The 27,656-nt window shown below is 37.3% G+C and overlaps 1 protein-coding gene across 1 annotated transcript in view; it reads left to right on the top strand.

The window, feature by feature from the left end:
* Ptprd (protein tyrosine phosphatase, receptor type, D) overlaps positions 1-27,656 on the top strand; it is a 2,326,896-nt gene that overhangs the window by 1,654,945 nt on the left and 644,295 nt on the right. Inside the window, 1 exon segment of the mRNA NM_001427220.1 lies at positions 18,305-18,343. The gene's annotated coding sequence lies outside the window, so the exon portion shown is untranslated.

Genomic DNA, 27,656 nt, shown 5'->3' with positions numbered 1-27,656 from the left:
AAATATGTTCCTTTTACAATAGATCTGAGTACAAGGGTTAAAACAGGTACAAAAGCCATTTTGAAAAGCTCAGAAAGTGTTATTTATGAACAGCACAACACAGTGGCATCGAACACCTTTACACAAGAATAGGCGACTAAGAATTAGCGAGGTGTGAGGCTACTCTGCAGGACAAGTGCTTAGAATATGCTTTAAAATTTAGACCTTTAAAATCTCTAGGATTTTCTAGCTTAATCAGTGTTTATTAAAGAACAACAGTACACCTTTCTGGGAGAAAAGGATGGAAACATATGGCGTTGCTTTCTTAAGCCTCACACGAGAAGACTTGCCAGGCAGTATATGTCACATGAAAATACCATAGTATAAAAGTTCTGGAGTCTCAGCACCTGCTTTCAAGTTAGCAAATAACTGTGGATCCCTTCCCACATGAGTGAAAATGCAATGCTGAGTTTGATATCACTTCCATGGCTTATAACAGCTCAGTGTCGTTACAAAGAGTGGGTCCTTAATAAGTGCAGTCTTCCAGCTTTGTCTTACTGAATTTTCACACCTGCATTGGTAAAGAAGAAGTTTAGAGAGGTCATCAGGAGGTGAGGATACTCACACTTGAGCTACCCACAAAAGATCCAGGCTCTACACTGAGGTAGATCCACAGTGAACATGTTGGCTCCTCAGTAGTGGTGGGATGGACAAGAGGCTTCTTAATTTGGCTGCAGCATCTGCAGGTGATCCTTTTAAAGACCTCTACTCGGTGCTACAGAATTTTATGAGATATACTGTAGAAAAGAATCCCAAAACAAGACAGAATAAAGCAAAGTATGAATTTATTTTAAAAAATCCTTTAATGTGCACTTAAGCATAGACAGGAGAGAAAGAAGCTGACAAAAAGGACTATTGTACCCTATTCAAGTGCCCAGTGTCCAAGTGTAACTCTGGGTTTCCCTTGATTAATGATATCTACATATGTGGTGTTGGAGGTTCCTAAGTTTACATTGTTCCAAGAATATAAATGTGATAGATATGTACAATGAAGTTTTAGGCAAACTTAATGGAGAATGAAATTATGACCTTTTTTAGGAAAATGATAGAAGTATTGATTATTATGTTAAACTGATCTTGGTTACAAATATTTAACCAGTGTCTATTCTACCCACTTATGCTTTATAGATTTACACAACTGTTCACCTTTGTAACTCATTGTACAGAGTCTACATAAGATATCATTAGATTATCCTTCTTAAATGACAATATCATTTTGGTTCCTCATTTCCTTCTATATTGGGAGCATAAGAGCTTCTAAATACAATACACAAAAACATAGCAGAGACTGTAAAGAAAAGGATGTGATACATGGTACCCATAAGAGATTTAAGTCCCTGTCATAGAGAATCATTTAACATAAAAATAATAGTAATCATAACACACATTGAGCAGATACTAGCTAACCTCCAAGTGACGAATCATGACAAGTCATTGCATATTCAATGCTATCACTATCTGTAATTTCTTCAGTGAGGCTTGATGGAAGTATCTCGAGGAGAAGAATTTTGTGGAAAATAACAAAATAAATACAGCTGAGACTAAAGTGGCTTAACATCTAGCCCAAACCAACTTGTTCCCAGTCAGTCAACAGATGTTAGGTCTCTGTCTGCCTTTATCATGCTACCAGAGTTACACATTGCCATCCTATCTTTTCCCTTTCTTCCTAGGTCTTATTTTACCTATCCCAGAGTTTAGAAACTGGGAAGATAACTGTTACAGAAGTTCTGAAGTTACATACAACATGTAAGCATATACCATCCTCAGACAGGCTAGTCCCAGAGTACTTCATGAGAGTCATTAAGATCAACTCCAATAATACAAAGTGTATGTATGTTCTCATTCGATTTCAGTCCATCTTCAAACTCTTTCTTTGATAAAACAATATATGAACATATAGGGGAGGGGATTTCAATGGACAAATTGTACTACTTTTCCTTACCTTTAAAAAAATATTTTCTTACTGAAAGAATGTAAAGGAGGACAAGTTGATTTTGTCCAGCAATTCAGTGAAGTCAGACCATAGGTACTTGGAAGAGCTTCACGGCTTGGAAGGACTTCCCCTCATGGTAGATAAAGAAACATAAATCAAGACTTGGCAGGGGGCAAGGAGAAACTATTCTCAAATACCTATCTCCCCCAGCTTGGTCCTTATTTCCAGAATTTTCAGATCCACCCAATTACAGAATCTTCAAACAGAAAGCAAGTGTTTGAAATAAATGACCTAATACTGGGTAACATCTGTGAGATTTTCTTTTCTTTTATTTAAAATTAAAAAATGTTTCTGAAACTTTGCAACAAGGATATGCTGTGTTTGTTTTATCTTAAGACACATATTCACTGTCAAGGTCTTAGGTTGAACTTTGTCCAGGTTGGAAGCCAGATATGAGGCCTAGAGTGAATCATTTCCTGATTTTGCCTATCGTGTGGATATTCTACTATCATTTTATTTTTATTCTAGTACACAACACAACCTTTTAGGTCATATTATATTGTAGGAGTGTGAGTTTTTATGCATTATTATTCAAATCAATTTAACTTTCGTTATTAAGGAGAGTTACAATTAAATTACTTAGAGAGAAATAAATTATAATTGACCAAAAGTTCTTTGTATATATAATATCGTGGACTTGTTTCCACTGATAGTTCAGTAGAGTCAACGAGGCATATGTTGGAAAACCAACAAAGGAGTGGGCTATTCATATGTAGAATAGAGATAGGAAAAGAGTCGTCACTTGGGTATGGTAAACAAAAATAATTTTTATTCGGTATAGCATCATGGCCTATCCCTGAGGTTAAGGTTACAGTAGTATGAGAAAATTTCAGTATTTCTCTTGGGGCCATCAAGGTCTTATGCCTCCTTCCACTGAACCCCATTGTATAACATTTTAATTTCCTTTATAACTAATCTTTCAGAGGATATTGAGTTGCTATAGTAAATAATTACAGTACATTTAATAGGTTCTTATTGGTCCAGGATTGGTAACTATTAAAATATGTAGTATGATGACTTTTTCTTAACTTTTACATGTCAATTATTATTGGAGAATCCTAGCTATGATATACATTATACTGTGTTGTCATCTATCCTTTGGCTGTCCCTGGTTAAGGTAAACCCTTAATAAAAAAAAACAATTTCCGGGGTTGGGGATTTAGCTCAGTGGTAGAGCGCTTGCCTAGGAAGCGCAAGGCCCTGGGTTCGGTCCCCAGCTCCAAAAAAAAAAAAAAAAAAAAAAAAAAACAATTTCCTTTTCTCTGAATATCTTCACTTGTTTATTTTATTTATGTAAGCTTTCTTGAATTCTTTTTCTACTAACAGGGCATCAATTATTCACTCCATTGTTTAGAAAATGGTCTGGAAATCCCTATTTACCATGCAAACTGCCAAGAATTTTTAATTTTAAGAATGCTTACAGATAATGAGGGCAATCCTAGCCAGAGGATGATAAAAAAATGTGATTAATCAGGACTTTGTATGGCAGAAATTGAGTATTTTTTTATTAGTGAGTCAGTGAATTGAAACCTTTAAATCTTACTCAATTGAAGAAAAACATAGTTAAGTTTCAAAATAAGCATATAATAGTTGAACATTTATAATCATTTAATGAAAGAGTAAAGAAAATGTGCAAGCTCCCACCAAGTCATAAAGGTAAGAGCAATTTATATATACTCAATGCTTTTATTCAAACTAGTCAGCAGATCTACTGAGCATAAGGTATTGCCAAAATCTACTTCAAGTAAAAAGCACTAATAATGGTGGTATTATGTACGCATAGTTGAATAATAAACTATTCCTCTAGAAAATGGTGGGTGAAGAATTATAGGGAAAATATAGATTTCTGTCTGATGCAGAGCATAGTAAAGTTGTAATTTCATCATTATCTCCAAAGACATTGGGTCACATTTATTCTGTGACTCATGACACTACTTAGGAAGTACAGAGAAAACAAATATTTAAAGTGTACACACACACACACACACACACACACACACACACACACACTTGTATCAGGCCAGATATCCTTTTTAAAATATTACTATAGGAAACAAGAATAAAAGTGCTCCAGTTTTTAATAAGCATTAAGGCAGCATAACTGAGTGAATTTTGCTAAGAGCTTTCACACAAACAGGAAGAAATATAAGTTTTCAAAGGAAAGAAAGAAAGACAGAAAGAAAGAAAGAAAGAAAGAAAGAGGCAAATACATGTTACAAGATAACAAATGGTTAGTGTTGAAATAGGAGGACCCATGTGTTCATACTCCTATATTAGCTTGTTGACTTCTTCTACAAAGAATGGCTGTGAATGATATGTGAAGGAGCTTGCTCTTTGGAGCAAGAAACCTGAATAAAAATAATGAATGAGGGCAGGGGTCCTACTAGTTTTGGTGAGGGAGAAAGTTTCCTGTAGATATGAGGAAAAGCACAGCCAGAGGCATATGGCAGTCTCCAGACTGAACTAGGCCATTAAAAGAAAAAGAAAAAAAAAAAGGTTGTGCGGATATTGAGAGAGGAAGAGAAAAGAACAGAAAGGAAGCAAAGAGAGTACTTTGCAGAGACCAAGAGGCCAAGAGACCAAAAGTACTGGTTGTCAAAATGGCTGAGATTTTATAAGGAATCAGAGAAGCTAGGGGAAGGGAAGTCAAGCTGCATAGTCTAATGTATAATACAGGATATGTCAGCCAGGATGACTCTGCAAGAAACCGGGGACTGAGGAATATGTCCTCAGGTCAGAGTCCTCTTTGGTATGTTAAATAGATACCTCAACCAGCCATTTGTGAGTTTGAGACCTATCAGAACCCACAGAAGTTAGACTGATGTCTTTCATAGAAACTGGGAGATATTGATAGATCCTCTGGTTGCAGCATGGGCCACAGACATTAACATGGTCTCCAGAATGTTTCTCGGGGAGAAGAGGTGGCCAGGGTGCATTGTATGAAGTTCCTGAAAATTAATAAAAAATATTACGTTGATAAAACTACCTAGGACATACTCATATCCCTTGACATTCACACTTCCGAGAAGACTTCAGGTTCTTGAGAAAAGCCACTTACACATAAGGAATTGTTTATTTTGGAAAAGATGTATATGAAAACGTACTTGAAAATATTTTAAGATAAATACTCTAACAAAATCAGATTTTAAACAAAAGTAACTAGCCTCCAGGTTTCATTCCAGTGCCCCATTGTCCATGCCAACGGTTTTGTCCTCAAGTTTGTCTTTGTTCACTGTACTGTCAACTGTAGAACAGATTCTAAGCTACCCTCCGAATATGAATAATTGAAGAGATACAACTAGAAAAGGAGAGTCGTACCCATCTAGAGCTAACCATCAAGGTACCCAGACCCATGAGCTCCTGTACTCCTGCAGTCAGTCCTCTAAAGGCTATCACTACTCCGTTGTACAAAAAGAAAAACATCAGCAGTGGGCCAAGACTTTAGACAGCACTGCACCAAAGTCTCAAGGCTAACTGAAAAGAGGCATCCTATAAATATTCTCTCACACTGCAGTTGGTTTCTACAACTAATAGGCGCCAAGAGCTGCGTGGCATTCCTATTCCAAGCACAACACTGCTGCTTCTGAAAGAGTCTAGTGAGTTAGGTAATAGTTTTAGCCGATTTTGTTGATGACTCTTCACTGTTTGATAACTCACCTCTAGCCAGAAAGTTTGTAGATGGGAGAAGTGTGTTGTAAGCACAGGTTGATATGACCCTAGAGGCTGCCTGCCTACTCAGAAGTAGGAGCTCAAGAGACTTGCCACAGGCTGGGTCTGTATTGGAAGGATTTTGCATATGCTTGAAAAGGAGCCTCTTTAAATAAGAATGTTAAGCGTGCATGTAACCAGCTTCATGATACATTTGGTACATTGCTTTATTTGATGCTGACTCTGAGGATGGTAAGAAAGGAAAGTATTCTAACTAAAGTTTAAAAAACAAACATACAATCAATCTAACAAACAGAAAACTGAGCGTCAGGAAGGTTAAACAACTTGATCAGGGTCTCTCGGTTCATGGCTGGAAGGGCTAGGACTCCTCCAGAGAACCACCCAACTGCTTCTCTGCAGCTTGGAACGGGACAATCTCCCCATGGTGATCCCGCCATGTATAGATCTGTAAAACTTACGGAGGGTCTAGGATTTCTCTTCAAAGTTGAGCTGAGTAAGTGTTAATTCTGGCAAATCAGGGGCCCTCTCGAATATTTCTGCCTTTGTTTTTTTGGGTTTTTTTTTATGGTTTTTTTTTCTAACTTGTAAATAGATTTCTCTTTTCTTGATAGTCTCTGCAGGTAGAGAATAATATTTAAGGCTTTTCAAGCCTGTTTCTGCTGTGCTTTCTGAGCAAGTCTGTACACTACTTACCCAAATTGGGCCCCGTTCTGCAGTTTTTATTCAGGTAAAACTAATAGTTTCCCCCAGAGTGAGGAATGTGTAATCAATCCCATTGTTTGGTTTCAATGGGTTATTATGGGTGGAAGAATCGCTGCAGCAGAGGCAATTTAGAAAATCAGGTGCAATTGACTCCCGCCAATTTGCATACTATAGTCCCCAAAGCAAGAAGTCCCGGTATTTCAACTAGAGATAGTGCAATCATTAAATGAGACCACAGAGACAACTCAGAGAAGGGGAGCTGAGAAGGATTGAGGGGAGTAGAAGCAAGAAGAGGGGGAGGGGAAATGCATCTAGAATGACTTCCTATCCAAAAACTGGGGTGGAAGGAGTCTGAGTGTTTTCCAGTAAATATTCACAGTAAAATAATGCCAATGCCTTTCAAGATCCCGTTGAGGCTGGACTGCCACGTGGATTTTACCAGGACGCTGTCTAACAACATGGACATGGAAGTAATGCCTCTTTCTACAAGACTCACCCTAAGCTAAGCAGCACCTGAGGAGAAAGGAAAGGAAGGTAGCCAGATGAGAAAACACTGAAAATATGTTATAATGCAGGTAGAATCACCCACATCTCACAAATATTATAGCAACCCCTAAAGAAGGAATATGTGGACCACTTTCAGAAGCCTGGAAAGTTTATCAGTGTAATACGTAAAAAACCAAAACAGCGCAAAAGCCACAGCCTAAGACGAGGCTGAGCTGGAACGCAAGCCTCGATCCACTCTCACTAGACACGCTAGCTCAGTGTGTCTACACATGCAGAGTTTTCATTACTAAGCATTTCTCACTGCCTCCTACATGAAGTATCTTTTCAGAGCCGTACCTAAATATAGAGAACATTACCTGGGGTCAGAAAGCAGGTATTCTATCTCCCTTCGTCACCATTTCTGCTCCACACCTGCCTGTTTCATCTACTCAGGTCATTAAATGAAGATCTGTCTGTTTTTATGTTGCTGAGAATTAAAGAGTTCAAAGGCTGGCGCCAGTGCTGGGAGCTGCTTCAGCCAGGAGACAGCGATATGCACTGTGAAAAGGAACTGCAGCTCTGAGAAGCTTCAGTTATTTGCATTCCTTGTTTCAAAAAAAAAATCACTTTCAGTGTGTGGGGATGGCGGACATGGATACAGTCCTCATTTGCAGTGCTTTTGCTGGGTGGTGGTGGCAGCTGGACTATCTCTTCTCATCTCCTACAACCCACAGGCCCGCGTGCAAAACAGGAGGTAAAAATGCCATTGTCCTTAAAATAAAACTTGACTGTGCAGCTACGTATTGTAAGATATTTTTTAATTGGGGGGAAAAAACTTTTGTAGACAAAAGAATACATAATTCAAATAAAAACTAAACAGACACTGAAAATTAGTGTTTCTCATTAATAACTGTAAACAAAGCTAAGTAGTCAGATACATGAAATAGTCGCACTGTCCTTGAGGAAAAAAATCCCACTTTCATCTTGGAACTCTAGCCAGCTTTCTCCGTGACTCTCTGAGATATATTTCATTTCTTCAGTAACTCCCAAAATGTTCTTATAAGTTATTTCTTTCACGTATTTCTTTGCCTTATGGTTATGTGGGACCATGTTTTGGCCTCGCTACAAAGTTTATCTACACTCCCTTTCAAAGGATTAATCCAATGGTGAATATGTCATTACAGGAGCTATTATTTCATACATTTAATAAATGCTAAAAATTTTCACTGAATCCACACTTCTCTATATATATTTAGTAAATGATATGAGCTGATAACCTATCAAATGTCAAGAGTCTTCTAAGTTTTAAGAATGTAAATATTGAGGACATAACGTGCAGACCTTTACCATCAGATAAAGACAAGGCTAGTGATCTGAGTTCAATTCCCAAAATCCACATTTGGCAAAGAGAAAATTGACTTCCAAACACTGTCTTCTGACTTCCTCACATGTCCTGTGGCATAAACTCATAAACACACACACACACACACACACACACACACACACACACACACACAAATCAATAAATAAATATAATTAAAAATTTTAAGAATGTAAATATTGATAAGGTCTTTCCTCAAGCCCTTACATTTAAGTGGGGGTAGTAGATACACAAACATGACTATAAATAACAATTTATAATATGTAGAGTGCAAGGAAAATTCATTTTTATAACCTTGTAAATTTTACTACATCAGTGACCGAGTAAATGGGGGTTGTACTGCTAAACAAGAGCTAAAGGCCCTGGGGAGCAACTGCAGGTAAAAACTGATTTCGAGATGAAGCAATAGTGACATATGAGTTGGGGAAGTGCAGTAACTCCCAAGAGTCCAGGTCCATTTTTCTTCCTGGCCTAGCCCTGAATCTTCTTTGATTGGCTGTTTCCTATGTGCATGGTATCTTTTATACATTAAGTGCAATCCTAGAGTGGCAGCCAGATGGAAAAAAAATTAGCTTCTGAGCCAGAAGACTTGGTATGCACTGTAAAGATAATAGTATTAGTCTGTCAGTGGTACATGCTGATTGAGAATGTAGATATTAAGTGGACAGAAAACAATAAATCGTCTGAAGTTCTTCAGGGGAAGTTTATGGTCTAGTTGTACTTGACAGAGAATGAGAAAAAGGCAAACATCTGCAGGAAGGTCTCAGCATGGTTCATGTGATGCAAAGGCACTAAGGTCATAGAACATCTGTGGAATCTCATGTTCCTGACTAACGTCTGTTTTTCTGCCAGGTACCATATTGATGCTAAATAACAAAATGCCAAACACATTCTTCATGCCCTTCTTAAAACATTTTCTCCTCTTGGCTGATTTATCTTTCTTGGATTTTTTTCTTCTTAGGCTCCATAATGCCGCAATGTTTTGGGGCTTTTGTTTGTTTGTTGTCCTCACATCCATGACTGATCAATTTATCATTGTACATCATTCTCCTTCAACTATGAGCACTCCCCAAATTCATATTTCTGTTTTCTGCATGATTCAACAACAGATCATCACTTAAAATTGCACTGAACTCCACATTCGGTTCTATTGTTTGTGCAAATTTGTTACCAGTTTTATCATTTCCATCCTCTACAACTCCTTGAGCATCTCAGCAAAGACTTGGAGACTGTTTAGTTCTGTGTGTTCACCATCACATCAGGATCAGCCATGGACTGGCTCCTTACAATGTTCTACCCAGGGGAGGGCCAATCATCTCCAAAACTGCACCACTCCAGTGTTTTCTGGGACTGAAATCTCTGTAACTAGGTTCTCCCATTCAATTTTACCTGGGTTCTTCCTGTTCCCTTAGTTTATAGCATCTAGATAGCCAGTTCCTTTCTCCATGTTATTTACTAGGTTAGTTATTCTGACAGTCTTCTTTGATAATATCTCTATAGTAGGAACAATTTAAGATAATGAATGCTTTTTAAACAAAAGTAGTCAGCAGTCAGAAAAACACACTCACAGACAGACAGACACACACACACACACAGAGAGAAAGACAGAGAGAGTAGATTTTGCTATTCTAGTTCTTTCTAGTTGTTATTATGTGCATTGTGAAGACCCTGACACCTAACTTGTATTCCATAGAATTCTCCATATTTCTATCTTTATGCTTCTTCTAACCAGTCATCATTTTTCAATACTATTACATAAAAATACATATTTAATCACCATAATCTTATTACAACAACTCAAATAGCTCAATACTGATCAATAGACTACTATGATGGATTCTATTAGTTAGCAACATGACAAAATCTAGACGCACCAAAAAAAAAAAAAAAAAAAAAAACAGGCCTCTCCCCGTGATCATGAAGGATCACCTAGATTCTGATGAGCAAAGTGAGAAAACCTATCTTGACTGTGGGTGGCACTATGCCATGGGATGGAGTCTAAATAAAAAGAGGAAAGTGAGTGAGCAGGCAACATTTATCTCTCTCTACTTCCCGATTGGGGGTGCAATGTGACCAGCTGTCTCAGGCTCCTGTTGCCATGGATTCTCCATCCTAATGGGATGTACTCTGAAACTATGAACCAAGACAATGTTTCTTCTTTAAGTTGCCTTTGTCAGGATATTTTATTAGAGCAATGAGACAAATAACTAATACAGATATGTTGTCTTAGTCATAAATGTAACCCTTGTATGCAATGAAGTTTCTTTAAACATTACAAATTTTAAAAAGTACAAAAGTAATTAAATAAAAACATTAAATTTAACTTCACATGGCCTAAAAATTCTGTTACCCTATTTATATTATATAGTATATAATAACCAATGGCAATGAAACATCACAGTTCATTTCCTTCAAGTCTTCGGAGTTACATATCTCAATTAAGGACAGCTATATTTAAGATCCTATTAAGCAGATGTGGTTAGGAGATACTATATTGGATGATGTAACTTGGCAATATATCCTATGACTCTTTTTTCAATTTCTGGCTCATATTTACCTATATACTTCTCCCTTTTTATAGAATTATTTTATGATGACATCTCAAAGCTCTTTTTTTTAAGCTGTATTCTTTCCATGCAATCCATTTCAACCAACATGAAATTATGATCTCATCTCCTGAAGTGCATTATCTGTACCACTTGAGGGTCGGTTCCTCTCTGCCTTTTTGCTTAATTAATACCTAAAAACAGTGTCCTAACAAGACTGTCAATATTTGGAAGACTATTACTGCTACCTGTCCGTAATGCCACTTTGTAAAATTTCTTTCATAAAAATAATACAGTAAATATTTTTAATCAATGATGACTGTATGGAGTTAATATAAACAGTCTTTATCAACAATCTTATATAATAAACCTATTGATTCTAGCAGCATACTTTACTAAACTCGTCATAATATAGATTTTATAAATTTCATTTAAAATTTATCTTCCGAGTTGGCAAATGGCTCAGAGGTAAAAGTAGTTACCATAAGTCTGGTGTTATGAATTCAGTCTCTAAGACTCACATGATAAAGAACCAACCCCCACAGTTGTCACCCATAAAATTGCTCAGAAATACTTTTTGAAGAATTGGGAGAAGAATATGTTAGGAAAGGTGATTAGACGAGGTATCTTCGAAATCACTTTGCACAGAGTTCTCTAGAGTGAATCTGATAGAAGAGGTTAGGCAGGTGCCTTGCTGTTAATGGATAAAAGTTAGGGTGGGTTGCATTTTTATATATACTGGAGGCTATGATCAGATTTCACACTGAGAAATACAGATCAAAGTGATGAATCCTGGTGTGAATGATAGAAAACTTGAATAGTTCCTATATTCCTTCCATCACAGGGGACCTGTGTACTAGTTATTATCCTTGTACTTGACGTATAAGTGCTAAGTGGACTAAGCGGTGGTTAGTTTGAAGAACATGACTCAAAAGAAAATTACAAGACCATATTTTAAGACTAACAAACATGGTTTAGTATAAAACTATTAAAAAATTACTCAGTAACATCCAAACTACCATCATCAAAAATTCTTCTTTTTACTTCTGAACCATTTATTCTGTTATAACCCATATCACCTCCATAGTATTTGATAAACCTTTTCAGATGTGTTCTTGGAATTGATAAAATACTTTTATTGTTTTACTAATTTCATATGCATATGCAATATATGTTGATCACATTCACCCTCAATCCTGCAAAAGTTACACCTCCTATTCCTTTAACTCCCTATGACTTTCTCTGTTTCCCTTTGATTCCAATTATAGTTTTCCATATAATCCTGGGGTAAAGGTCATCTACTGGAGCATCTTCTACCTATTATGAGAGATTTTCACAAAGAAAACTGGTGCCCCCTCTCCCCAAACCATCATCTGTCAATAGTTCCTCAACTAGGTGTAGGGCCTTATAGGCCCCTGGTTCTCAGTGCTGGAATGTTGAGAAGTTACTATGCACAGTTTCTATGCAAACAGCTAGAGGTACCATTTCATGAGAGCAGTGGTTTGTCATGTACAGAAGACACTGTTTCACTCTAATCTGCTCTAACCTCTATATCTGACAATCTTTTCATCCCCTCTTCTATGATGTTACCTAAGCCCTGAAGTTCAGATGATGGAGGTGTCTCGCTTGTGCCTGAGCACTCTTAGGATATGTATTCTCTCCATTTTGATCTGCTGTGGGTTTTTGCATTTACCGCTGTGCGCTACACATGGACACTTCTCTGATGAGGTCTGAGAGTTACACTAATCTATAGGTATAGGAACACAGATATAAAGGGCAGGGTTAGGCTATTTGGTAGAATTTGCCATGTGGCAGAATAATAGTAGTAGACTCAATGCTAGGGCCTGTGAGCTCTCAACATTGGCCAGATGTATAACACCAGGCATGTGCTTTCCCCTGTAGAGTGGATTATGATGCTTGAAGAGGCCAGGACACAGAAAACAACACAAACACTTGCTTTAGAGAATAAATTTGATTGAAATTCCCACACCAATGGCTAACATAATATAAATGTCTTCCTGTTAATATGACTATGCAAACATCTGAAACGTAAATGGTCATGTTATTAACATATAATAAATTATAAAAGTAAATTTAAACGTCTCTTAAGTTTAATCGATGTTTTAAAGCTTAGATGTCTGCCATTATGTTCGAGCAGCTCTCCAACGTGCAGGTTCAATCTTGGGGATTTGTTTTGCATGAAACCCCAACTGTCAAATCATGGGTGAAACCTGAAAAATATGTTTTTTAAAGTTATTTATTCTTTTTATAATAAAGGTTATTGCTAATCTACACACAAGGAAAGGTTAATGTGCAGAAGCAATCTCCATGCCGGATGATAGTCACCTTTGAAAATTTCAATATTGGGTACAAAGAACAGAGTAGCTGAACACATCATGATTGCTAGCTGATGCTAATCAGAAATGCTGAGGTACAGTGGGAAGCAGTACTAGGACAAGAGTGGAGAGCAGAAAGTCTCAGCAAGGGAAAAGGCACACCTTGAACAGGAAAGGGGCAGCGAAGCACGTAGTGATCAAAAACAAATCAGGAGCCATCATCAACTGTGACGAACAGCATTAATACTGTGGTTACCAATGAATACAGAAATGCTAACATTGAGTAGGAGCAAGAAACTGGACTTAATGCCTAACTTGCTGTGTAATGACATTGCATCAGTAACCTGTCCTGAACTGATGAAGTTAGTCTGCTGGAGCTTTGTGGAACTCCTTTTCCTGATCCGAGTGCTGTGCTGCTTCTCTGGAGCTAATGACTTCTGGTGACATACAAAGCCTTATGTAGTCTAAAATCTGCTTGTTCCTCCTAGTTCACCCTCTCACTCCTAACTATTTTTCTTCAGTATCTCTAACCATCCTGACCATATTTGCATTATCCAAACACTAGAGCTTGTCTCTGTATCAGGTTTATATCTGTATGCCCTTTCTAGAAGTTCCAACCACTTCCTCTGGCAAGATTATCATATTTCAACACAAATGATCATCCTTTAGTAGAACCTTCTTCATTACCAATTGCACTTTGTGCTAGTTTGAATAAAAATGATCTTTTAAACTTGGGTCTTAATGTTTTTCCCATAAGTGGTAACACTATTTGGAGGGGTAGCGTTTTTGAAGTAGGTGTGTCCTCATTGGACGAGGCATACCACTGTGAGGGCAGATTTTTGAGGTATCCTTTGCTCAAGCTTTGCCCAGTATGGTACCCAGGTGTCCTTCACAGAACCTGAATGAGTATGTTCCATGGATCTTGGTCAGCTACAAAAGCCAAAAGTGTTATAGCCCTTAGAAGGGAACCAAGAGTGCTTGGGCATCATCCTACACAAGGCAGGTAGCTGGAACCCAGGTCTGGTCCACTACTGTGGCATCATCAGTGGGCAATGGTTGTGAGCAGCAGTGGCATAATCCTTACCATCCAGGTGTTTCCAAGGTACAGTGATGTAAGCTTTTAGAGACAGAACTCTTTCCCAAGTGTTATAGCTTAGTAAAACAAAACATTCTCAGATGATCCTCGGTGAAATAACTCATGCACTTTATTCGGTGTGAACAGAGTCTTTATAAACATTGAGGAGCAGGGTGGGATTTAGGGGTAGGTGTTTCGTATGTACTCAGTTTGAGATGGTAGGAATGCTCTATCTTCATGGGGAAAGTACTCTGGCATTTTCTTTCCCTACATGACTGATTATCACGGTTCTCTCTGTGGGATGTCATACTTACATGTTCCAGAGCTGGTAGAAGCAGGCAGGGAGTGATTCCACTTCTACTGTTCTCGATTTTGAGATTCATGGAGTCTGCGCTCACTCAGCCTTACCAGTTCTGTCTGGTGGCACCATCTACCTGCTCCATACACAGTCTCTTTCTGCTGCCTTCAGACCAAAATTTAAAACTCTCTGCTCTCCTCCTGTACTATATCTGCCTACCTGTTGTCCTGTCCCCCAGTGTGGTGATAATGGACTAAACCTCTGAACCTGTAATCCAGCCCCAATTAAATGTTTTCCTTTATAAAAGTTGTCTTGGTTGTGGTGTCTCTTCACAGCAATACAACCGTAATAAGGAAACAGCCTTTATTATCTTCATGGGACTTAGCTGTATTTGAAACTTTCCAGTTACCTATCTCTCTTTCTTTTTGGTTACTTGTCTGTCATCTATGTACCATCTATTTATCTATCTATCTATATCTTCATCTCTCATCACCATTGCCATCATCATCACATATTACCTTTCTTGTTTAATGATTATGTTACACCTTAACAAATCTTTAGTGAGAAGAAACTGGATATCTTTCATCCAACTGAAAACTTCCTAGTGTCTAGAGAAGAACTCATGGTAAATGCTCAAATATACATGTTGAAGAAAGGAAAATTCAATAACATAAAGTGCTAAACATTTATTGTAATTTTCTAAATTTATAGTTATAATGAAAGATAAATATTGCTTTCTTTTTATGCCTATCATATTGTAAAAGAAACTAACTTTTGGAGAAAACTTGTTTGCTTATCCTGTGACTAATGACAGGCTGTTTCTGATGTTTTTGTCTGCTTTGGGGACCCTTATTTTCATACTGGGATGCATTGCCCAGTCTTAATAGAAGGGGAGGTGCCTAGTCTTATTGCAACTTGATATGCCATGTTTGGTTGATATTCCTGGGAAGTCTCCCCTAATGAACATAATATAAAGAACCTCATGGTATTACTGATGTTAGAAAGTACATATGGATGAATAGAAAGGAGATTGCATGGATACATACTACTAGATTTCATAGATAAATAAAGATTAATAAAGAAACATAGCTTCCCAATTAGGGGGGTAGTGACTGCCCATGGGTGTTAATAAAAACCAAGCTTCCAAAAGATTATTCTGAAGCTGAGAAATCTCTTGAGAAAACACTACAGTAATGGCAAAACATAGTTTCTCTAACAAGCTCTGATTTTATGGTTTCATTTTCTGTTTATATTATTGATTTCTATTGATACATAAAAGTGCTAAGTTTTAGGATGTTAGAAAAGAAATGTTAAACTATCTTCAGCAAACCTTGTCACATTGTTTTTCCTGATTCAATATACTATACTCAGAATGACCAATTTTTATAAATTGTGCTGAGTTCTTTTAAAATTTTAGCAAAATGCTACGTTTAGATTATTTTCATTTCACAAGTATTTGTGTAAATGTGTATTAAGATATATATTTTTATTGCCTTGCTACATTGTGGACATTAAAGACTCTAAAAAGTATAAACATAGTTGAAATTTGTTTTGTTTCATTAAAAAAATACTTTGTAACTTCATTCTGGCTGTGTAGGAGGCCAAAGAATTGAGCCAGTCAGATGGTTGAAGCAGGTAGCATCCTAATTGTGGGTCCTTCAGCTGTTCCATTCAATAAGTTATGACCCTCTCCAAGGTTGCTTCTCTCTCTAGGACTTTGTATGCAACTTAACATTTGCATTGCCTCACCGACATTCCAAACAGTATGTCTAAAAAATTTAATCTATTCAACTTTTATTATATTCTAAATCGGCAATATCTGAGGAAAAAGACAGCACAAGTCCAAAAGCCTGGCTAGCATTTTTGTTTTCTCCCTTTGTCAACCTTCACAGCCAGTCTGTTAGCCAGCCTCTCCTTTGCACTTATCAGAAACTGAGACAAAATCCTCAGACGCCACAGCTAATGTGGCAGTCCATACCCGCCGAGAGAATGCCACCCATCTTCACATCCTAGGCTCTATAACGGTCTTCTTGAAGGGAAGTAACTAGATTTCTATTTTCTTTCTTTCTTTCTTCCTTTCTTTCTTTCCTTCTTTCTTCCTTTCTTTTCTATTCTTTTTTCTTTTCTTCTTTCTTACTTCTCCTCCTTCCTTCCTTTCTCCATTTCTTTTCGACATAGTTTTGCCATAGAACCCAGGCTGGTCTTGAACTCCTGATCCCTATCTCAACTTTCTAAGTATTGGGATTATAGAAGTATGAAACCATGCACAGCAGTGGATGTTCTTTTAAAATAAAAATTGCAATGCCTAGCCACCATAATTTCATCAAAGATTTAATTATGCAAGTCATGTTCTGTAGTAAATACGAATGACATATTTCCATCTCTTTATTAAGAGTATTAAAATATAAATAATATTTTATAAGAAACAAATTATTTGACTGGTTTATATACATTTATATACCTATTAAGTGTTCGTTGCTCACACAATAGCAAATAAATACATCCATTAGCTCCAGAAGTTTAGTCTGATGTCTTCCTCTTCCTTTCCACACTCACAGAAACAGTTTTATTGATTTTCCTTGTCCCATTTGAATCAATTGGTATTTTTAAAATTTTACAGGCATATAACTTTAGAAGTAACTTAGTTAGTCCTATGTCCTGAACACATGCCCAAGTACCAAGCATGGTGAAAATATCTCTAATCCTAGCACTGAAGAGTTGAAGGCATAATAATCAGGAATGAAGGTTCGTCCTTGGCTACAGAGCAGATTCAAAGTCATGGGGGGGATGCAAGATAATCCATTCAACAGTGTCTTATCAAGTACAGAAGCCATTGTGAAGAAGTATGAATACATTCATTAAGCAAAGGAGAAAAATGGATGCACTGTTTGTGAAGTAGCTTCTAGATTATAAAACTAAATTCCTTAAACACTAATACTTTCATTGATTTGTAGTTTTCTCAATCATAATAAAAATTACATTAACAGTAAATTTGTATTTGTTCTTTTTTAATTTAAAATATGTATCTATTTGTACTTATGTGTGTGCAGTATTTATATCATGCATGTTGCAAAGTGAGAAATTAACTTACATGAGTCAGTTCCCTCCCTCCACCATGTGGGTCATACAGATTTGACTCAGGTTTTCAGATGGTGAGAGGAGTCCTTACCAACTAAGCCATTCCACCAGCCCTTAATTACATTCTTACCAAGACTTTTCCTCAGCCCATTTTTGAACTCTCTCTCTCTCCCTCCCTCCATACTTACCTTCCTCCCTTTTTCTCTCTTCACATAATATTCAATTACTCCCATAATCTCAAAGATTCTGTCTTTTTAAAAATCCTGTGGTTTTACCCAAAGCAACTCAGAGAGTGCTTCCTATCTTTACAAAACAAAATAAAATAAATCCCTCTTAATCTCAACTGAAGTTTACAATGCAAATATTCCTGTTCATACGAATATTTCAAAATGTTTCCAATACAAATACTTATTTGTATATATTTTACATTGGCAAGTACACAGGATACTTTTGAACTGTACTTCTCTTCCCAGAATAGTCAGAAAAAGTTTTGCTTCTCTGGGCTTGAAAGGGGGTGTTTTGGAGTGCTCCTTGCAATAGGAAGTGTGAAAGGAAATGCCATAATACAACCAATCTCACTTCTCTGTGGATTTTGACATTTCCCACTAGCCAAGTGCTATAAACATGCGTCACCCAAATGAGCAGTTTTTAATAGCATCATTTTCACGTTTTAATTGTTGTCACATTTCTTCTTTGTTTAGGAAGAAGCTTGGTGAGCACCCAGGGGATCTAAATAGCAAGTAAGATTTAAACCTCTCTGGTCTGGGCACAGATTTAAAGTTCCCTTTGTTTTATGATTTAACTGTGTCTATTTGCAAAAGTGGGTTATAGCTTCCTTTTGAAATTGGTAGAAATTCAATTATGTAGTTTAAGAAATAAAATTGAACTTTCGATGATGGAGACTATTTGAAAGTCTTAAGACTACATGAATTTTTTACTGCAATAGATGGATATAAAGAAATTAGGGACTGCGTGAAATTTCAAGACATAGGTCTGTTTTATTAGGAGAAGGAAGAATGAATGTGTAAGCTATTGGAAGGCGATCTTTTTTTAAATCAGACTTTTGTTATTGTTCTGTTCTGACTTCTTGGTGGGTTGAGGAGAAAAAAAGCTTCATATGCTAATATAAGTTTTAGCATTGAGAGGCTAGACAGAAGGCCTACCCAACATCAGAATGAGCTCTGTTGAAACACAGCTCTGTTGTCTAATGAAGGCAATAGAGAAAACACAATGAACAGAAATAAAGCATACAGTAAGAAAAGAACAGAAAATAGCAGGAGATGGAAACAAGCCAGGGTCCATAAAAGTCAGGGTAGCTAAGGAACCAAGTACATATCTAGGTAACCTGTTCCTCACTGAGATGGAGAACAGTGGAATAATACCAGAGAAAATCAGCAGTCAAGAACAGAAATTGGAGAACGGATACAGTAGATCACAACTAAAAGAAAAACAAGAAAGAAAATAGAAAAAAAATGTAAAGAGAGAGCAGAGAGAACAGGTTTTGTTTTTTTTCCAGACTTTACAATTTCACTTGCTTGACAATTTAGTTCATTGAAACTGGAACATGGGATTTCTTAAAAATAAAAGTGTTGAATGTACTTATATACTGTGTTGAAAAAAAAGATTCTACACATCATGCAATTATTTGATGTTTGGGGAATCTTGGACGATTCCAGCCATGTTTAAATAAGGGAACTGGCTCCTGAGTTATTCCTAGCTTCTCTTGTGACAATGTTCCCACACTCAGGAAGTTACTGACTTCTCCAAAATTGAAACCACATATCTCACAGTGAAATAAGTAATTAAAATATAGTCCTAGATCATTGAAACCATATTTTAAACCATTCAAATTTACAGTCAGAATGGTTCGAATCACTTCTACATTCGGGCATAAGAAGCCTCAGAATTGCAGTGGAATTTTCCTAAAATTGCTATTTTCTGGCAAAGACAAGGTTAACTGTGGCGCTAGTCTCCATTACTATCTACAGATTTGCCAAGCAAAGTATAGGATGGATTATTCCCTTACAAAGCACAAAGCATACGCATTCAGCAAAGTAACTATCCTTCTATTGAGATAAACACGCAGATAAAGAGAGTATTTCCATGCAGAACCACTCTGGAGACATGACAAGGTTTATGCTTGTTACAGATCATGCGTGTGTGAATACAATGGTGTGTGTTGTTAATCAGATTGGTACTAACGGTAAACAAATGTTGAGAAATTTGTTGGTTATTTGTAAATCATATATATCCACTTTAAGTTCACGACTCTCTAAAATCACTAGATATCATAATTAAGGACCCTCAATCCAAAATACTCAAAAATCCGATAACTACTATTAAAAGTAACTTTTCTCCGGGTCTCAGTGTTTTCATATTAGGAATGAGTACAGTGTCACATTTTTATAGGTTTGCTGTGCCATTTGACCGTCTGTAACTCTGAAAGTATTCAGGAAAGTAATTAGACTGGAAGACATACTTAGGAGGCTGAGGTTTCAGCTCCCTACAAGCACCAGTCCAAAGGCCCAGCACCATAAAACAGGCTTTAAAGAAATTTGTGTGAGGGTTTATAGTTGTGATTCAATTTTAGCATTTTAAAAGGTTTAAAAAGTTATTTTGGGGGTTAACACAATGCAAAAATCTTTAGTCATCACACACATGGTGCAATGTCTGGAGTGCAGGGAAATGTATTCAGGCTCAGAAAAACCTCCAGGTGCTATTCCTTAAGATTTCTCCAGTGGAGTGAAAGGTGAGCTCTCCTTTCCCACATTTCACTAACTCTAGCCTAGGGTGGTTGATCTTACATTGTCTCCTTGGAGCCTCAATTAGGACACATGCAGAATAACCAATGGTCTGTTTTTAGATGAGTCGTGGGAAGCTTGAAAACATACCTGGCACGAAGGGGAAATGAAGCAGACACTAAAATCCTTCTTTGCTATATTACAAATGTACCATGCTACCTCGCTTAGAGAAACATGCCATCTACAGTGCCAACTATTATCATGTGGTATAGAGAAAATATCAAATGGAGGAGACAAATTTTAAGGGACAGCAAAGGTCATTGCTACTTCCCAAATAAATGAGGACTGAGAAGGAACCCAGTACGAGATGGTGCCTCAGGACCATCCATGGACAACCCATGCAGGAGGCACTAATGGACAATTTTTAAAAAGTGCTATAATTATGTGAGCCTTGGATAGTTAATAGCAGAATTCTTCCCATCTGCTTGTACATGCCAGTGAAACCTGACTCCTCTGAAATCTTGGGCTAGTTTGGCAAACAGAGGCATCACTCCTGTATTTTCTCTATGTATCATCATTCCTCATCTGCATAACCAAAGAGCAAAGATGTTTTCTGAGTGCATCTGCTTCTGGGTGAAGGGGAGAAGTTTCTTTTTTTTTTTCTTTTTCTTTTTTTTTTCTTTTTTCCGGAGCTGGGGACCGAACCCAGGGCCTTGCACTTGCTAGGCAAGCGCTCTACCGCTGAGCTAAATCCCCAGCCCCTGGGGAGAAGTTTCTGCTTCCTCTCAGTGACTCTAAGAATACTTCTTCCTGAAGGTAGAAGAGAGAGTATCCACCCTGAACTTCCAGTGAAGACTGGTATCTTCTATTCTACATTAAAAAAAAAAAAAAGCTTGTTCGGAAAGAATTTAAAGAGATTCTTGCCTGATGGCTAGCTTAACTTTAAAAGTAATTATTTCTGATTAACTTCATTAAAATAAACATGTTTTATCTTTTATTAGACAAATTGATCCTGTCCTCTTACAATGTTGGGCACAGATCAATAAATAATCGTGTCTATTATATTTATGCACACATACACTCCCACGTGTATGGGCCTGACAGTGCTGTGACATCTATATTATGTGTCATCTGTCTGAACACAGTTTTGAGTTGTCATTGTCACATCAGAAGCAGGTGGTAAAATGTGTCTAAATACACTTTTCATTGTGCGAGTTCTTTCCAAGGCCATGTTCTCCTTCCTGAGATTGTGTCTGGTATAAACACAGCACATGAGAATAGAAAGAGTAAAGTTAGCTTGATCTGATTCCAGCTACCCGGTCATTAGCATAGATAAACATACTCTTCCTCTTGGAATTCTGTTAAAGAATTTCTACAAGGATATGCAACTTCCCTTTGGGTTGTGATCTTTTCATTCTGTGTACTCCTATGTGTGTCCGTTTACACTCTTGTGACACTCAGTTGAGAGGGAAAAGTATCACTGGTCCTTTTGGGGGGATGCCTACAATATGAATGCTCGTTATTAAGAAAGACTGGAGTTTTACTCAGAAGAAAGAAGCTGAACCACAGAATGGCTGCATGCTTTCATCTGGATTACGAGAGTTTAACATGATCTTGGAGTTTGGTACAAGTCTTATATTTAAATATCAATTTTACTTGTGAGAGTCAAAATGCTGTAAAAACGCTTTCAAAAAGAAACAACTGGGAGGCGAAGCATTGTTTATTTTGCATTTGTACCACTCTGGGGAACTGTTGGCCTTCACAGGGCGCCTATGGTTTGTTTGTCCAGTGAAAATGGCTCTTTGGCTATCGCTACAGCTGCTAACTATGGCATCATTATAGAATAGGCCCAGAAGTCAATAGCTCAAACATGATGACACATCATGAACTAGTAGAAGCTGCTTGGAGCTAGTACATGACTCATTAAACCCAGACACCTCAACCTTCAGTGAGATACCTTATTAAGTAGGGACGGCTGAAGTAGTGTGAGACATGGTGGCAATGTTTTCTTACCACCACTAGACAAAAATACAGTGGTCACTTCCTTGTGACTGCTGTAGTCAACTCTCCCCGGAGGTTCATGTTCCTTGGGTGTCTGGATCTGGGTAGAGTTACAGTGCCCACCTACAGGGGAACCATGGAAGAGTTCTAAATTTATACTTTCTTAGAACCATAAGTTTTAGATCTTGAAGAAAGTTAATACCAAAAGAAACAATTTCCTAAAAGTGAATCAACTGGTCCCAGGTGCACTTGCAATGCACTAGGGAAATGAAGTAGAGGCTTGTTGCTTCTACTCTGTGAGGAAAAACAATAATCATTTAACATGGCCTATTTCCAGAAAAGGCAGCTAGTGAGGACTCTTCCATATCTGAGGCTATTATTAGGTCTGCCTTTTTGAGTGATCACTCTGTTGCTATCACCAATGATCAATAATGGGACCCAGCAATGGCAGTGCCACCCTGTGAAAACTCCAATGCCACATTTATTTTCCATTTCCAAGAGTAATTCTAGTGTTGCTGGCCCCATACATTAATTATTGCTGCAGAAGTTCTTTCTAATGCATCAGAGTTTAGAAGCCTTTGGTTACTAAGACTTGAACTCCTGAAGCCTCATATCAGGGGAAGTATGGAACTTAAGAACTGACAAGAATTTTCAAATAGTGTTGTTCACCCTTTTTTAAAAAGTATACTTTACTAGATGCATTCATTTTTAAAAGTCGTTTCTTTCTGCCTCTGTTATTATGATCTCTGGTGTTTTTCTATTTCATTCAAAACTATCAGACACTGAATACTGATGTTGAAATCACCCAAGATAACACCAACAGTTAAGTCAATGTAGACATTCAGGGATATAGGTATGCCAGAGATTTTAGCGTGGGTGAGTTTTGTGGTGTTTTGGGGATGAATTTCAAGAATGCATACCCTAACATGGCAGAGAATGCAATTCCTTATCCTGGAAAGCAGACAGACAAAACATGCATATGGCATCAAATGTAAGGAAGGTTTACAAAAATTGCACAGTCCTTAAGTCTCCTTACAGTCTGTTTCATTCTCTGTATGCACTTAGCATATATAGTCAATTTCCCTTGCTTGCCTGTGAGTGGAAATATCTTACTCAGGCGCTTCTTGTCTTAGCCACTTGTATTAGAAATCATTTCTCTTGACTTCCTTAAGTATGTGGATTTAAGAAGACATCTCATGGCACTCCGTCCCTGTTCATTAGCTATGTCGGTTTTTAATGCAGTGTAGCAAATTATACAAGCTTAGATGCTAATACAACAAGTATTTATTATTTTATAATCAGTGTCTATTAAGGCTTAGTTTCCATTTGCAAGCTTGGCTGAGATGGATAGACTACCTTGTCCATTCAGACTGCATTTTATTTGTTGTCAGATTGCACTTTATTTGGAAAGTAAGACTGGAGGCCGTGGCTTCCTCTTGGCAATTGTCTAGAGCTCCTCTAGGTTCCAGGCACAGCCTGAAATTTCTTGTCCCTCTCTCAGCACAGCACCTTGCTGTGAAAAGCCAGGAAGGGAGAAGAAGAGACAATCATTAAAAGTTTGACAAGACAGAGCCCCTACACAGTGAAACATATTTCAGTGTGGACACCAGAAAGAAGGCATGAGACACATCAAATTCTCATAAGGATCATAGCCACATAACTGCCATAATAGGAACTGATATTAAGTACAGTCCTGAAAGAGAATTTAAAATTGCATAAAAAACATTTTAATCTGAGCTTGTTTATAACGATGAAAACTGGCTGTTAAAATGCCTGTAGACCATGGAATCGTTATACATGCATACCCAGACTCTTCCTTCATAAGAGCTTGAGCCCTCAGTGGTAGAATGAATTAGGCTATAATTCTTGACTGTACTGGCATTGAAAAGAATGTAAACCCCTTTTCTTTTTTAGTGCATTCTGAGTCTTAGGACTTTGAATAACACAGTTTGCTAGTAATAAACACCTCATAATGCCTGATATTGTTTGACTTGTATCACCCACAGAGCTGATTATATATTATGTAATTATACGCTGTGGTTATTATATGTTTCACAGTCTCTTTATCCATAGGTCTGTTTTCTCAAATAACCACTTAATTGTATAATATTTAAATCAAAAGCTCCAGGCTTTCTAACCTTCCAGGATGTGAGACTAATAGGTGAATTATATGCCATTGCCCTAAGGAGCTGTGTGTTGAGATTCATGGAGCTGTATAGAAAAGGGGATGCTGGGGTTGGGGATTTAGCTCAGTGGTAGAGCGCTTGCCTAGGAAGCGCAAGGCCCTGGATTCGGTCCCCAGCTCTGAAAAAAAAAGAACCAAAAAAAAAAAAAAAAGAAAAGGGGAAGCTATGTCAGATGAGCCCTGAAAAGCTACCCACCTTGTAGCCTCCTGGGTCATCCTAGAATAGCACTAGTTCTCATAGCCTCTTCAGTCCTTAGATGTCATTTTCTACTGAAAAGAAGCAGTGTATAAGGTAACCAGGATATTCACTCTCTGGCAATATGTAACTAGGGCAATCTAAACATGAAGCAAAATGTACAGGGTATTTTTCCACACAAAAAAATAACAAACTAAACTATTAACATGTTTGAACAGTTGTATTAATTCCTATTGGCTTCTCTGGAGGCTATGCCTGTTTTGCGTCATGGACTTGATTTTTGTTAGTTCTGGTTAGAGTGGTAACCAGCTTCCTATTAATACAACAAACACTTGAACTAATGAACTGAAAAATTAAAGGTGTAGTTTGGCTTAAAGTTTGCAAGGTTTCAGTCAGTCATCAGTTGGTCATGTTTCTTATTGGAAAAGTTATTAAGTCATTATCAAGAGCCTTTGACAGAGAAAGTTATTCACCTAGGGGCATTGAGAAAGCTGCTAAAGGCATGCAATCCAGCACGTACAGAAGAAGGAAAAAGCAAAAAGAAAGAGGTCTGTGATGCAACTATCCTCTTCAAGGGCACACACACAGAAGTCAGAGGACTATAACTAGGTTCTATCTTTTAAAGATTCTATCTACTACCAATAGTATCAAAGACTATAAACAAGACTTTATCATGTGATTATGTAGGAGAGATGTATGGCAACACGTTGCAGATTAATCCATCAGTACCTTCTTAGAAAAGGAGTAACTATTTACAGAGCATTGAGCACATTTAAAGGAGAGTTAAGCAGCCATGCCTTGGCTTGACGAGTCACGCAGTTATAAGAACTTGGAAAGAACTGTGCTTTTGAAGAGGGCCATCCAACAAAAACCTGATCTCAAAGACTCTGACAATTAAAGAACAGAGAAACGGAGAGCTGGCACACAATTAAGAGCATGCCCTGCTCTTTCAGAAGACAAGAGTTGAATTCCCAGCACTCATGTTGGGAGACTCGCGACCTCTTGAAACTCCAAGTCCAGGGGATCCAAAACCCTTACTAGATTCCCCTGGTATATCTGGCATACATTCACACATACATTAAAATATAGCCCTTAAAAAACAAACAAACAAACAAACAAGCAAAGAAATAAGTCACAGAACTCTTTTCTTTCCCCTTTAATTTTAAATAATTATTATTAGTTCACACGACCTGAATCACATAACAGCACACAGTAGAAAATTGTTGTGGGTAAATTTCATAATGTTGAGCTCACCAGGCATAGAGCAATAGGAGGAAGGGTGAAAATAGATCAGGAAGAGGATATGTGTCCATATATTCTGTACAATTTTGTCCCATTTCTATTACAACTGAGCTTTTGTCTATGGCCTATTTTCCGTTAACTGAGCTGGGCACTTACTTTTCTGCCTAGGGAGTTACTGGGAAAGACTTCTGTTGCTTTCTTACATTGCTTTAGAAGCTACATTAATCATCCATGCCATTTAGTTGGGGTTTGGTCTCTTTTCAGAATCAGGGGGTTTCCGAGAAACGTTGCTATAATCTTTAATATTCTTTCAGCCATTTGCTGTAGTTAAAAGAAACCAATAATTTTCATGTTTATATAGACTAAGTTAAAGCTCTTTCTGTAACTCTAAGTCTCCTTTAAAGGAAGGTTCAAGGCCATAAAAAAGCAATATTTACCCAAGGCCCCAGAGCATAGTCCCAAGGTTAACCTACATCCTTAGAACTTCTCACATTAGCCAGTCAAAATATGGGAAGAATTTCTAAATATTGTTACAATGAAAGTTTACCACTAGTATTTTTTCCATTCTACCCTTACAGTCTTATGTGACCACAGTAACAAAACAAAAAACACAATGAACCAAAATCGTGACTTTCTCTCTGGATTTTGGCTAGGAACTTAAGTTTAGCTAATGCCGAGAGATATGCCAACTCACTCCCGACACTCTGAAACTCTGAAAGCAGAAAATTCAAATATTTCATTTGCCCAACATATGGAAGTGAAGCAAAGAACATAGAGTGAAAACAGGCCTATGTCTTAGTCTTTAAAGTATGTTTGGATTAGCAAATACCTTTCCATATTCATATATAACTACTAGAACACAGAACTGCATTGCAGCAAGAAGTCAGAAGGGTAAAATAAGAAAAAATTAAACCAAAACTTAAGAACCTTAAAATAAATGAGCACCATGAAGGATCTTAATGAATGAAAACAAGAATGCAGGAAACTTTTTGGATATAATCCACAAAAGGTACCAGAACAAAGGGTAAAATGAAATGTTCTTCTTTGAAGAAATTTAATGGACTGTGACAAAACCACCACATATAATAATATATAGAAATGGGAATCTCATTATGTAAAGCCAACTTACAGAATTCTCTCCATAAAACATCACACACATTAACAAAGGACTCTACACAGGAGTGTCCCACAGCTCCAGTGGTCAAGGATGACCAGAAATCTGAGAAGCAACTATTACATAAAGTAAAACACACAACTGAGCTATTAATCAAACTCTGTTCAAATCAAGACAGGTCATAGTAGCAAGCATAGATAGATAGATAGATAGATAGATAGATAGATAGATAGATAGATAGATAGATAGATAGATAGATAGATAGATAGACAGAGAGACAGACAGACAGATGATAGAATACATACATGGTACTTTAGTATAACTTTTGTTAATTCAATAATGTACACTATTTTCTATCCTATAAAATGTTTAGTTTTACAGAAGCAAGGGCAAAACTGTCCTATTACACGTATACCTCATTATCCTGGTATATAAGTAACCCTTAATGAACTTGAACCAAAAACTCAATGTTTAGTTTAAAACTTAAAGGAGTTTCCTCACTTCTGAAGCCTTACATCGTATATTAAACAGAGCTCCCATTCCTAAGTTTTATACACTGATTGGGGTGAGATAT

Source organism: Rattus norvegicus, chromosome 5 (assembly GCF_021556685.1).
Source record: "Rattus norvegicus strain SHRSP/BbbUtx chromosome 5, alternate assembly SHRSP_T2T, whole genome shotgun sequence".
Classification (NCBI taxonomy): Eukaryota; Metazoa; Chordata; class Mammalia; order Rodentia; family Muridae; genus Rattus; species Rattus norvegicus.
Note: the sequence above shows the minus strand (reverse complement) of the source record. Positions and strands in the feature narration are given on the sequence as shown.